Source organism: Rutidosis leptorrhynchoides, chromosome 3 (assembly GCF_046630445.1).
Source record: "Rutidosis leptorrhynchoides isolate AG116_Rl617_1_P2 chromosome 3, CSIRO_AGI_Rlap_v1, whole genome shotgun sequence".
In the NCBI taxonomy this organism is placed as follows: Eukaryota; Viridiplantae; Streptophyta; class Magnoliopsida; order Asterales; family Asteraceae; genus Rutidosis; species Rutidosis leptorrhynchoides.
Genome location: NC_092335.1, coordinates 351,914,418 through 351,926,826, shown reverse-complemented (window position 1 = coordinate 351,926,826; position 12,409 = coordinate 351,914,418).

The following is a 12,409-nucleotide window of genomic DNA, read 5'->3' as shown; positions in this document are numbered from 1 at the left end:
TACATAATATACAATACAAGTTGATTAAGTTATGGTTGGAATAGATTTGTTACCAATTTTCACGTAGCTAAAATGAGAAAAATTATCCAATCTTGTTTTACCCATAACTTCTTCATTTTAAATCCGTTTTGAGTGAATCAAATTGCTATGGTTTCATATTGAACTCTATTTTATGAATCTAAACAGAAAAGTATAGGTTTATAGTGGGAAAAATAAGTTACAAGTCGTTTTTGTAAAGGTAGTCATTTCAGTCGAAAGAACGACGTCTAGATGACCATTTTAGAAAACATACTTCCACTTTGAGTTTAATCATAATTTTTGGATATAGTTTCATGTTCATAATAAAAATCATTTTCTCAGAATAACAACTTTAAAATCAAAGTTTATCATAGTTTTTAATTAACTAACCCAAAACAGCCCGCGGTGTTACTACGACGGCGTAAATCCGGTTTTACGGTGTTTTTCGTGTTTCCAGGTTTTAAATCATTAAGTTAGCATATCATATAGATATAGAACATGTGTTTAGTTGATTTTAAAATTCAAGTTAGAAGGATTAACTTTTGTTTGCGAACAAGTTTAGAATTAACTAAACTATGTTCTAGTGATTACAAGTTTAAACCTTCGAATAAGATAGCTTTATATGTATGAATCGAATGATGTTATGAACATCATTACTACCTTAAGTTCCTTGGATAAACCTACTGGAAAAGAGAAAAATGGATCTAGCTTCAATGGATCCTTGGATGGCTCGAAGTTCTTGAAGCAGAATCATGACACGAAAACAAGTTCAAGTAAGATCATCACTTGAAATAAGATTGTTATAGTTATAGAAATTGAACCAAAGTTTGAATATGATTATTACCTTGTATTAGAATGATAACCTACTGTAAGAAACAAAGATTTCTTGAGGTTGGATGATCACCTTACAAGATTGGAAGTGAGCTAGCAAACTTGAAAGTATTCTTGATTTTATGAAACTAGAACTTTTGGAATTTATGAAGAACACTTAGAACTTGAAGATAGAACTTGAGAGAGATCAATTAGATGAAGAAAATTGAAGAATGAAAGTGTTTGTAGGTGTTTTTGGTCGTTGGTGTATGGATTAGATATAAAGGATATGTAATTTTGTTTTCATGTAAATAAGTCATGAATGATTACTCATATTTTTGTAATTTTATGAGATATTTCATACTAGTTGCCAAATGATGGTTCCCACATGTGTTAGGTGACTCACATGGGCTGCTAAGAGCTGATCATTGGAGTGTATATACTAATAGTATATACATCTAAAAGCTGTGTATTGTACGAGTACGAATACGGGTGCATACGAGTAGAATTGTTGATGAAACTGAACGAGGATGTAATTGTAAGCATTTTTATTAAGTAGAAGTATTTTGATAAGTTTATTGAAGTCTTTCAAAAGTGTATAAATACATATTAAAACACTACATGTATATACATTTTAACTGAGTCGTTAAGTCATCGTTAGTCGTTACATGTAAGTGTTGTTTTGAAACCTTTAGGTTAACGATCTTGTTAAATGTTGTTAACCCAATGTTTATAATATCAAATGAGATTTTAAATTATTATATTATCATGATATTATCATGTATGAATATCTCTTAATATGATATATATACATTAAATATCTTTACAACGATAATCGTTACATATATGTCTCGTTTAAAAATCATTAAGTTAGTAGTCTTGTTTTTACATATGTAGTTCATTGTTAATATACTTAATGATATGTTTACTTATCATAGTATCATGTTAACTATATATATATCCATATATATGTCATCATATAGTTTTTACAAGTTTTAACGTTCGTGAATCACCGGTCAACTTGGGTGGTCAATTGTCTATATGAAACATATTTCAATTAATCAAGTCTTAACAAGTTTGATTGCTTAACTTGTTGGAAACATTTAATCATGTAAATATCAATCTCAATTAATATATATAAACATGGAAAAGTTCGGGTCACTACAGTACCTACCCGTTAAATAAATTTCGTCCCGAAATTTTAAGCTGTTGAAGGTGTTGACGAATCTTCTGGAAATAGATGCGGGTATTTCTTCTTCATCTGATCTTCACGCTCCCAGGTGAACTCGGGTCCTCTACGAGCATTCCATCGAACCTTAACAATTGGTATCTTGTTTTGCTTAAGTCTTTTAACCTCACGATCCATTATTTCGACGGGTTCTTCGATGAATTGAAGTTTTTCGTTGATTTGGATTTCATCTAACGGAATAGTGAGATCTTCTTTAGCAAAACATTTCTTCAAATTCGAGACGTGGAAAGTGTTATGTACAGCCGCGAGTTGTTGAGGTAAATCAAGTCGGTAAGCTACTGGTCCGACACGATCAATAATCTTGAATGGTCCAATATACCTTGGATTTAATTTCCCTCGTTTACCAAATCGAACAACGCCTTTCCAAGGTGCAACTTTAAGCATGACCATCTCTCCAATTTCAAATTCTATATCTTTTCTTTTAATGTCATCGTAGCTCTTTTGTCGACTTTGGGCGGTTTTCAACCGTTGTTGAATTTGGATGATCTTCTCGGTAGTTTCTTGTATAATCTCCGGACCCGTAATCTGTCTATCCCCCACTTCACTCCAACAAATCGGAGACCTGCACTTTCTACCATAAAGTGCTTCAAATGGCGCCATCTCAATGCTTGAATGGTAGCTGTTGTTGTAGGAAAATTCTGCTAACGGTAGATGTCGATCCCAACTGTTTCCAAAATCAATAACACATGCTCGTAGCATGTCTTCAAGCGTTTATATCGTCCTTTCGCTCTGCCCATCAGTTTGTGGATGATAGGCAGTGCTCATGTCTAGACGAGTTCCTAATGCTTGCTGTAATGTCTGCCAGAATCTTGAAATAAATCTACCATCCCTATCAGAGATAATAGAGATTGGTATTCCATGTCTGGAGACGACTTCCTTCAAATACAGTCGTGCTAACTTCTCCATCTTGTCATCTTCTCTTATTGGCAGGAAGTGTGCTGATTTGGTGAGACGATCAACTATTACCCAAATAGTATCAAAACCACTTGCAGTCCTTGGTAATTTAGTGATGAAATCCATGGTAATGTTTTCCCATTTCCATTCTGGGATTTCGGGTTGTTGAAGTAGACCTGATGGTTTCTGATGCTCAGCTTTGACCTTAGAACACGTCAAACATTCTCCTACGTATTTAGCAACATCGGCTTTCATACCCGGCCACCAAAAATGAAATGTCCCGTTCTTATTGATTAAAAACGTTCCATATTAATTGATTTCGTTGCGAGGTTTTGACCTCTATATGAGACGTTTTTTCAAAGACTGCATTCATTTTAAAACAAACCATAACCTTTATTTCATCAATAAAGGTTTAAAAAGCTTTACGTAGATTATCAAATAATGATAATCTAAAATATCCTGTTTACACACGACCATTACATAATGGTTTACAATACAAATATGTTACAACACAATAAGTTTCTTGAATGCAGTTTTTACACAATATCATACAAGCATGGACTCCAAATCTCGTCCTTATTTAAGTATGCGACAGCGGAAGCTCTTAATAATCACCTGAGAATAAACATGCTTAAAACGTCAACAAAAATGTTGGTGTGTTATAGGTTTAACCTATATGTATCAAATCATAATAATAGACCACAAGATTTCATATTTCAATACACATCCCATACATAGAGATAAAAATCATTCATATGGTGAACACCTGGTAACCGACATTAACAAGATGCATATATAAGAATATCCCCATCATTCCGGGACACCCTTCGGATATGATATAAATTTCGAAGTACTAAAGCATCCGGTACTTTGGATGGGGTTTGTTAAGCCCAATAGATCTATCTTTAGGATTCCGTCAATTAGGGTGTCTGTTCCCTAATTCTTAGATTACCAGACTTAATAACAAGGGGCATATTCGATTTCGATAATCCAACCATAGAATGTAGTTTCACGTACTTGTGTCTATTTTGAAAATCATTTATAAAACCTGCATGTATTCTCATCCCAAAAATATTAGATTTTAAAAGTGGGACTATAACTCACTTTCACAGATTTTTACTTCGTCGGGAAGTAAGACTTGGCCACTGGTTGATTCACGAACCTATAACAATATATACATATATATCAAAGTATGTTCAAAATATATTTACAACACTTTTAATATATTTTGATGTTTTAAGTTTATTAAGTCAGCTGTCCTCGTTAGTAACCTACAACTAGTTGTCCACAGTTAGATGTACAGAAATAAATCGATAAATATTATCTTGAATCAATCCACGACCTAGTGTATACGTATCTCAGTATTGATCACAACTCAAACTAAATATATTTTGGAATCAACCTCAACCCTGTATAGCTAACTCCAACATTCACATATAGAGTGTCTATGGTTGTTCCGAAATATATATAGATGTGTCGACATGATAGGTCGAAACATTGTATACGTGTCTATGGTATCTCAAGATTACATAATATACAATACAAGTTGATTAAGTTTTGGTTGGAATAGATTTGTTACCAATTTTCACGTAGCTAAAATGAGAAAAATTATCCAATCTTGTTTTACCCATAACTTCTTCATTTTAAATCCGTTTTGAGTGAATCAAATTGCTATAGTTTCATATTGAAATCTATTTTATGAATCTAAACAGAAAAAGTATAGGTTTATAGTCGGAAAAATAACTTACAAGTCGTTTTTGTAAAGGTAGTCATTTCAGTCGAAAGAACGACGTCTAGATGACCATTTTAGAAAACATACTTCCACTTTGAGTTTAACCATAATTTTTGGATATAGTTTCATGTTCATAATAAAAATAATTTTCTCAGAATAACAACTTTTAAATCAAAGTTTATCATAGTTTTTAATTAACTAACCCAAAACAGCCTGCGGTGTTACTACGACGGCGTAAATCCGGTTTTACGGTGTTTTTCGTGTTTCCGGGTTTTAAATCATTAAGTTAGCATATCAAATAGATATAGAACATGTGTTTAGTTGATTTTAAAAGTCAAGTTAGAAGGATTAATTTTTGTTTGCGAACAAGTTTAGAATTAACTAAACTATGTTCTAGTGATTACAAGTTTAAACCTTCGAATAAGATAGCTTTATATGTATGAATTGAATGATGTTATGAAAATCATTACCACCTTAAGTTCCTTGGATAAACCTACTGGAAAAGAGAAAAATGGATCTAGCTTCAATGGATCCTTGGATGGCTCGAAGTTCTTGAAGCAGAATCATGACACGAAAACAAGTTCAAGTAAGATCATCACTTGAAATAAGATTGTTCTAGTTATAGAAATTGAACCAAAGTTTGAATATGATTATTACCTTGTATTAGAATGATAACCTACTGTAAGAAACAAAGATTTCTTGAGGTTGGATGATCACCTTACAAGATTGGAAGTGAGGTAGCAAACTTGAAAGTATTCTTGATTTTATGAAACTAGAACTTTTGGAATTTATGAAGAACACTTAGAACTTGAAGATAGAACTTGAGAGAGATCAATTAGATGAAGAAAATTGAAGAATGAAAGTGTTTGTAGGTGTTTTTGGTCGTTGGTGTATGGATTAGATATAAAGGATATGTAATTTTGTTTTCATGTAAATAAGTCATGAATGATTACTCATATTTTTGTAATTTTATGAGATATTTCATGCTAGTTGCTAAATGATGGTTCCCACATGTGTTAGGTGACTCACATGGGCTGCTAAGAGCTGATCATTGGAGTGTATATACCAATAGTACATACATCTAAAAGCTGTGTATTGTACGAGTACGAATACGGGTGCATACGAGTAGAATTGTTGATGAAACTGAACGAGGATGTAATTGTAAGCATTTTTGTTAAGTAGAAGTATTTTGATAAGTGTATTGAAGTCTTTCAAAAGTGTATAAATACATATTAAAACACTACATGTATATACATTTTAACTGAGTCGTTAAGTCATCGTTAGTCGTTACATGTAAGTGTTGTTTTTAAACCTTTAGGTTAACGGTCTTGTTAAATGTTGTTAACCCAATGTTTATAATATCAAATGAGATTTTAAATTATTATATTATCATGATATTATCATGTATGAATATCTCTTAATATGATATATATACATTAAATATCTTTACAACGATAATCGTTACATATATGTCTCGTTTAAAAATCATTAAGTTAGTAGTCTTGTTTTTACATATGTAGTTCATTGTTAATATACTTAATGATATGTTTACTTATCATAGTATCATGTTAACTATATATATATATCCATATATATGTCATCATATAGTTTTTACAAGTTTTAACGTTCGCGAATCACCGGTCAACTTGGGTGGTCAATTGTCTATATGAAACCTATTTCAATTAATCAAGTCTTAACAAGTTTGATTGCTTAACATGTTGGAAACATTTAATCATATAAATATCAATCTCAGTTAATATATATAAACATGGAAAAGTTCGGGTCACTACAAAAAATGTTTTTTGAGATCCTTGTACATCTTCCCCGTTCCAGGATGTATTGAGTATCTGGTTTTATGAGCTTCTCTAAGTACCATTTCTCTCATATCTCCAAATTTTGGTACCCAAATCCTTTCAGCCCTATACCGGGTTCCGTCTTCCCGAATATTAAGATGCTTCTCCGATCCTTTGGGTATTTCATCCTTTAAATTTCCCTCTTTTAAAACTCCTTGTTGCGCCTCCTTTATTTGAGTAGTAATGTTATTATAAATCATTATATTCATAGATTTTACTCGAATGGGTTCTCTGTCCTTCCTGCTCAAGGCATCGGCTACCACATTTGCCTTCCCCGGGTGGTAACGAATCTCAAAGTCGTAATCATTCAATAATTCAATCCACCTACGCTGCCTCATATTCAGTTGTTTCTGATTAAATATGTGTTGAAGACTTTTGTGGTCGGTATATATAATACTTTTGACCCCATATAAGTAGTGCCTCCAAGTCTTTAATGCAAAAACAACCGCGCCTAATTCCAAATCATGCGTCGTATAATTTTGTTCGTGAATCTTCAATTATCTAGACGCATAAGCAATCACCTTCGTTCGTTGCATTAATACACAACCGAGACCTTGCTTTGATGCATCACAATAAATCACAAAATCATCATTCCCTTCAGGCAATGACAATATAGGTGCCGTAGTTAGATTTTTCTTCAATAACTGAAACGCTTTCTCTTGTTCATCATTCCATTCAAATTTCTTCCCTTTATGCGTTAATGCAGTTAAGGGTTTTGCTATTCTGGAAAAGTCTTGGATGAACCTTCTGTAGTAACCAGCTAGTCCTAAAAACTGGCGTATGTGTTTCGGAGTTTTCGGGGTTTCCCACTTTTCAACAGTTTCTATCTTTGCCGGATCCACCTTAATACCTTCTTTGTTCACTATGTGACCGAGGAATTGAACTTCTTCCAACCAAAATGCACACTTTGAAAACTTAGCGTACAATTCTTCCTTCCTCAATACTTCTAACACCTTTCTCAAATGTTCACCGTGTTCTTGGTCATTCTTTGAGTAAATAAGTATGTCATCAATGAAAACAATGACAAACTTGTCAAGGTATGGTCCACACACTCGGTTCATAAGGTCCATGAACACAGCTGGTGCATTAGTTAAACCAAACGGCATGACCATAAACTCGTAATGACCGTAACGTGTTCTGAAAGCAGTCTTTGGAATATCATCTTCTTTCACCCGCATTTGATGATACCCGGAACGTAAGTCAATCTTTGAATAAACAGACGAGCCTTGTAGTTGATCAAATAAGTCATCGATTCTCGGTAGTGGGTAGAGGTTCTTGATGGTAAGTTTGTTCAACTCTCGGTAGTCGATACACAACCTGAATGTACCATCTTTCTTCTTGACAAACAAAACAGGAGCTCCCCACGGTGATGTGCTTGGTCGAATGAAACCACGCTCTAAAAGTTCTTGTAATTGGCTTTGTAGTTCTTTCATCTCGCTGGGTGCGAGTCTGTAAGGAGCACGAGCTATTGGTGCAGCTCCTGGTACAAGATCTATTTGAAATTCAACGGATCGATGTGGGGGTAATCCCGGTAATTCTTTCGGAAATACATCGGGAAATTCTTTTGCGACGGGAACATCATTGATGCTCTTTTCTTCAGTTTGTACTTTCTCGACGTGTGCTAGAATAGCATAGCAACCTTTTCTTATTAGTTTTTGTGCCTTCAAATTACTAATAAGATGTAGCTTCGTGTTGCCCTTTTCTCCGTACACCATTAAGGGTTTTCCTTTTTCTCGTATAATGCGAATTGCATTTTTGTAACAAACGATCTCCGCTTTCACTTCTTTCAACCAGTCCATACCGATTATCACATCAAAACTCCCTAACTCTACTGGTATCAAATCAATCTTAAATGTTTCGCTAACCAGTTTAATTTCTCGATTCCGACATATATTATCTGCTGAAATTAATTTACCATTTGCTAATTCGAGTAAAAATTTACTATCCAAAGGCGTCAATGGACAACTTAATTTAGCACAAAAATCTCTACTCATATAGCTTCTATCCGCACCCGAATCAAATAAAACGTAAGCAGATTTATTGTCAATAAGAAACGTACCCGTAACAAGCTCCGGGTCTTCCTGTGCCTCTGCCGCATTAATATTGAAAACTCTTCCACGGCCTTGTCCATTCGTGTTCTCCTGGTTCGGGCAATTTCTAATAATGTGGCCCGGTTTTCCACATTTATAACAAACTACATTGGCATAACTTGCTCCGACACTACTTGCTCCGCCATTACTCGTTCCGACACCATTTGTTCCTTTCGTTCTATTAACCCCTGGTCCGTAGACCTCACACTTCGCCGCGCTATGACCATTTCTTTTACACTTGTTGCAAAATTTGGTGCAGAACCCCGAGTGATTCTTTTCACACCTTTGGCATAGCTGCTTCTGATTGTTGTTGTTGTTGTTGCGGTTATTATTGTTGTTGGGATGATTGTTGTAGTTGCTGTTGTTGTTGTTGTTGGGCCATTTGTTGTAGTTGCGATTGATGTTGCGATTGTTGGGATAATTGTTGCGATTATTGTTGTAATTGCTGCTGTTGTTGTATTGGTGATTCTTATCACCATTTTCCTCCCACTTTCTTTTGACTTGCTTCACATTGGCCTCTTCAGCAGTCTGTTCTTTAATTCTTTCTTCAATTTGGTTCACGAGTTTGTGAGCCATTCTACATGCCTGTTGTATGGAGGCGGGCTCGTGTGAACTTATATCTTCTTGGATTCTTTCCGGTAATCCTTTCACAAACGCGTCGATCTTCTCTTCCTCATCTTCGAATGCTCCCGGACACAATAGGCACAATTCTGTGAATCGTCTTTCGTACGTGGTAATATCAAATCCTTGGGTTCGTAACCCTCTAAGTTCTGTCTTGAGCTTATTGACCTCGGTTCTGGGACGGTACTTCTCGTTCATCAAGTGCTTGAATGCTGACCACAGTAGTGCGTACGCATCGTCTTGTCCCACTTGCTCTAGATAGGTATTCCACCATGTTAACGCAGAACCTGTGAAGGTATGCGTAGCGTACTTTACTTTGTCCTCTTCAGTACACTTACTTATGGCAAACACCGATTCGACCTTCTCGGTCCACCGTTTCAATCCGATCGGTCCTTCGGTTCCATCAAATTCCAAAGGTTTGCAGGCAGTGAATTCTTTGTAGGTGCATCCTACACGATTTCCTGTAATGCTAGATCCAAGGTTATTGTTGGTATGTAGCGCAGCCTGTACTGCGGCTATGTTTGAAGCTAGAAAAGTACGGAATTCCTCTTCATTCATATTCACGGTGTGTCGAGTAGTCGGTGCCATTTCCTTCAAAATAGTTAAATGGAACAAGTTAATCATACAGAATATTAAGAGTAGTTAATAGTATTTCGTAGCATAATATGAACTCATTTATAAAAGCTTTTTCTTCATATTAGCGTTTTATAAGTTTAAATTCGGGTAGTACCTACCCGTTAAGTTCATACTTAGTAGCTAATATACAATTCAACTACTACAATTCTATATGAAAAACTGATTATAATAATATTTCGCGTTCAAACTTTTATACAATATTTTACAAACTTACAATACCGCTTATTTTACATAAAGCATGAAATATAGCACACAATAACTTTGATACAAGATAGTTGTGAAGATAATTCTAGCTAGTACACAAGTCGTTCAGCAAAGGCAATAAAGACACGTAATGCATACGTCCAGAAACAAGTCATGCATTCTGGTTTTACTAGGACTACTTCCCATCCTTGGTCTTGTGCAACATAACCGTTATGGCCGTTGATAAGACAACGTGTTGTAACGTCGTCAAAGGGACGAGGGTTACGTAATGTCCAACAGTCCCGTAATAATCTAAAAACCTCATTTCTTACCCCAATTACCGACTCCGTCACTTGTGGAAACGTTTTGTTTAATAGTTGTAGCCCGATGTTCTTGTTCTCACTTTGGTGAGAAGCGAACATTACTAATCCGTAAGCATAACATGCTTCTTTATGTTGCATGTTAGCCGCTTTTTCTAAATCACAAAGTCCAATATTCGGATATATTGAGTCAAAATAATTTCTTAACCCGTTGCGTAAAATAGCATTTGGGTTCCCCGCAATATATGCGTCAAAGTAAACACATCGTAACTTATGGGTTTCCCAATGTGATATCCCCCATCTTTCAAACGAAAGTCTCTTATAAACCAAGACATTCTTGGAACGTTCTTCGAATGTCTTATAAACTGATCTCGCCTTAAATAGTTGTGCCGAGGAATTCTGGCCGACTCTAGACAAGATTTCATCAATCATGTCTCCGGGTAGGTCTCTTAAAATATTGGGTTGTCTATCCATTTTGTGTTTTTAAACTGTAAAATAGACAAGAGTTAGATTCATAAAAAAATACTTATTAATACAAGCAATTTTTACATATATCATAAAGCATAAGAACACTATATTATATATATTACACCACACGAATACAACTATCTTATTCCGACTCGCTCGTTTCTTCTTCTTCGGTTTTGGTTCGTTTTGCCAAGTTTCTAGGGATATATGATGTTCCCCTAATACGAGCCGTCGTTGTCCACATTGGTTTAGAAAAACCTGGTGGTTTAGAGGTTCCCGGGTCATTGTTACAACTTAAGGACTTCGGGGGTTGACGATACATATAAAGTTCATCGGGGTTGGAATTAGATTTCTCTATTTTTATGCCCTTTCCCTTATTATTTTCTTTTGCCTTTTTAAATTCAGTTGGGGTAATTTCTATAACATCATCGGAATTCTCGTCGGAATCCGATTCATCGGAGAATTGGTAATCCTCCCAATATTTTGCTTCCTTGGCGGAAACACCATTGACCATAATTAACCTTGGTCGGTTGGTTGAGGATTCTCTTTTACTTAACCGTTTTATTATTTCGCCCACCGGTTCTATTTCTTCTTCCGGTTCCGATTCTTCTTCCGGTTCCGATTATTCTTCCGGTTCCGACTCTTCTTCCGATTCCTCTTCGGGAACTTGTGAATCAGTCCACGAATCATTCCAATTTACATTTGACTCTTCATTATTATTAGGTGAGTCAATTGGACTTGTTCTAGAGGTAGACATCTATCACATAATATCAAACACGTTAAGAGATTAATATATCACATAATATTCATATGTTAAAAATATATAGTTTCCAACAAAAATGTTAAGCAATCATTTTTAAAGAAAACACGGTCGAAGTCCAGACTCACTAATGCATCCTAACAAACTCGATAAGACACACTAATGCAAATTTTCTGGTTCTCTAAGACCAACGCTCTGATACCAACTGAAATGTCCCGTTCTTATTGATTAAAAACGTTCCATATTAATTGATTTCGTTGCGAGGTTTTGACCTCTATATGAGACGTTTTTCAAAGACTGCATTCATTTTAAAACAAACCATAACCTTTATTTCATAAATAAAGGTTTAAAAAGCTTTACGTAGATTATCAAATAATGATAATCTAAAATATCCTGTTTACACACGACCATTACATAATGGTTTACAATACAAATATGTTACATCGAAATCAGTTTCTTGAATGCAGTTTTTACACAATATCATACAATCATGGACTCCAAATCTTGTCCTTATTTTAGTATGCAACAGCGGAAGCTCTTAATATTCACCTGAGAATAAACATGCTTTAAACGTCAACAAAAATGTTGGTGAGTTATAGGTTTAACCTATATATATCAAATCGTAACAATAGACCACAAGATTTCATATTTCGATACACATCCCATACATAGAGATAAAAATCATTCATATGATGAACACCTGGTAACCGACATTAACAAGTTGCATATATAAGAATATCCCCATCATTCTGGGACACCCTTCGGATATGATATA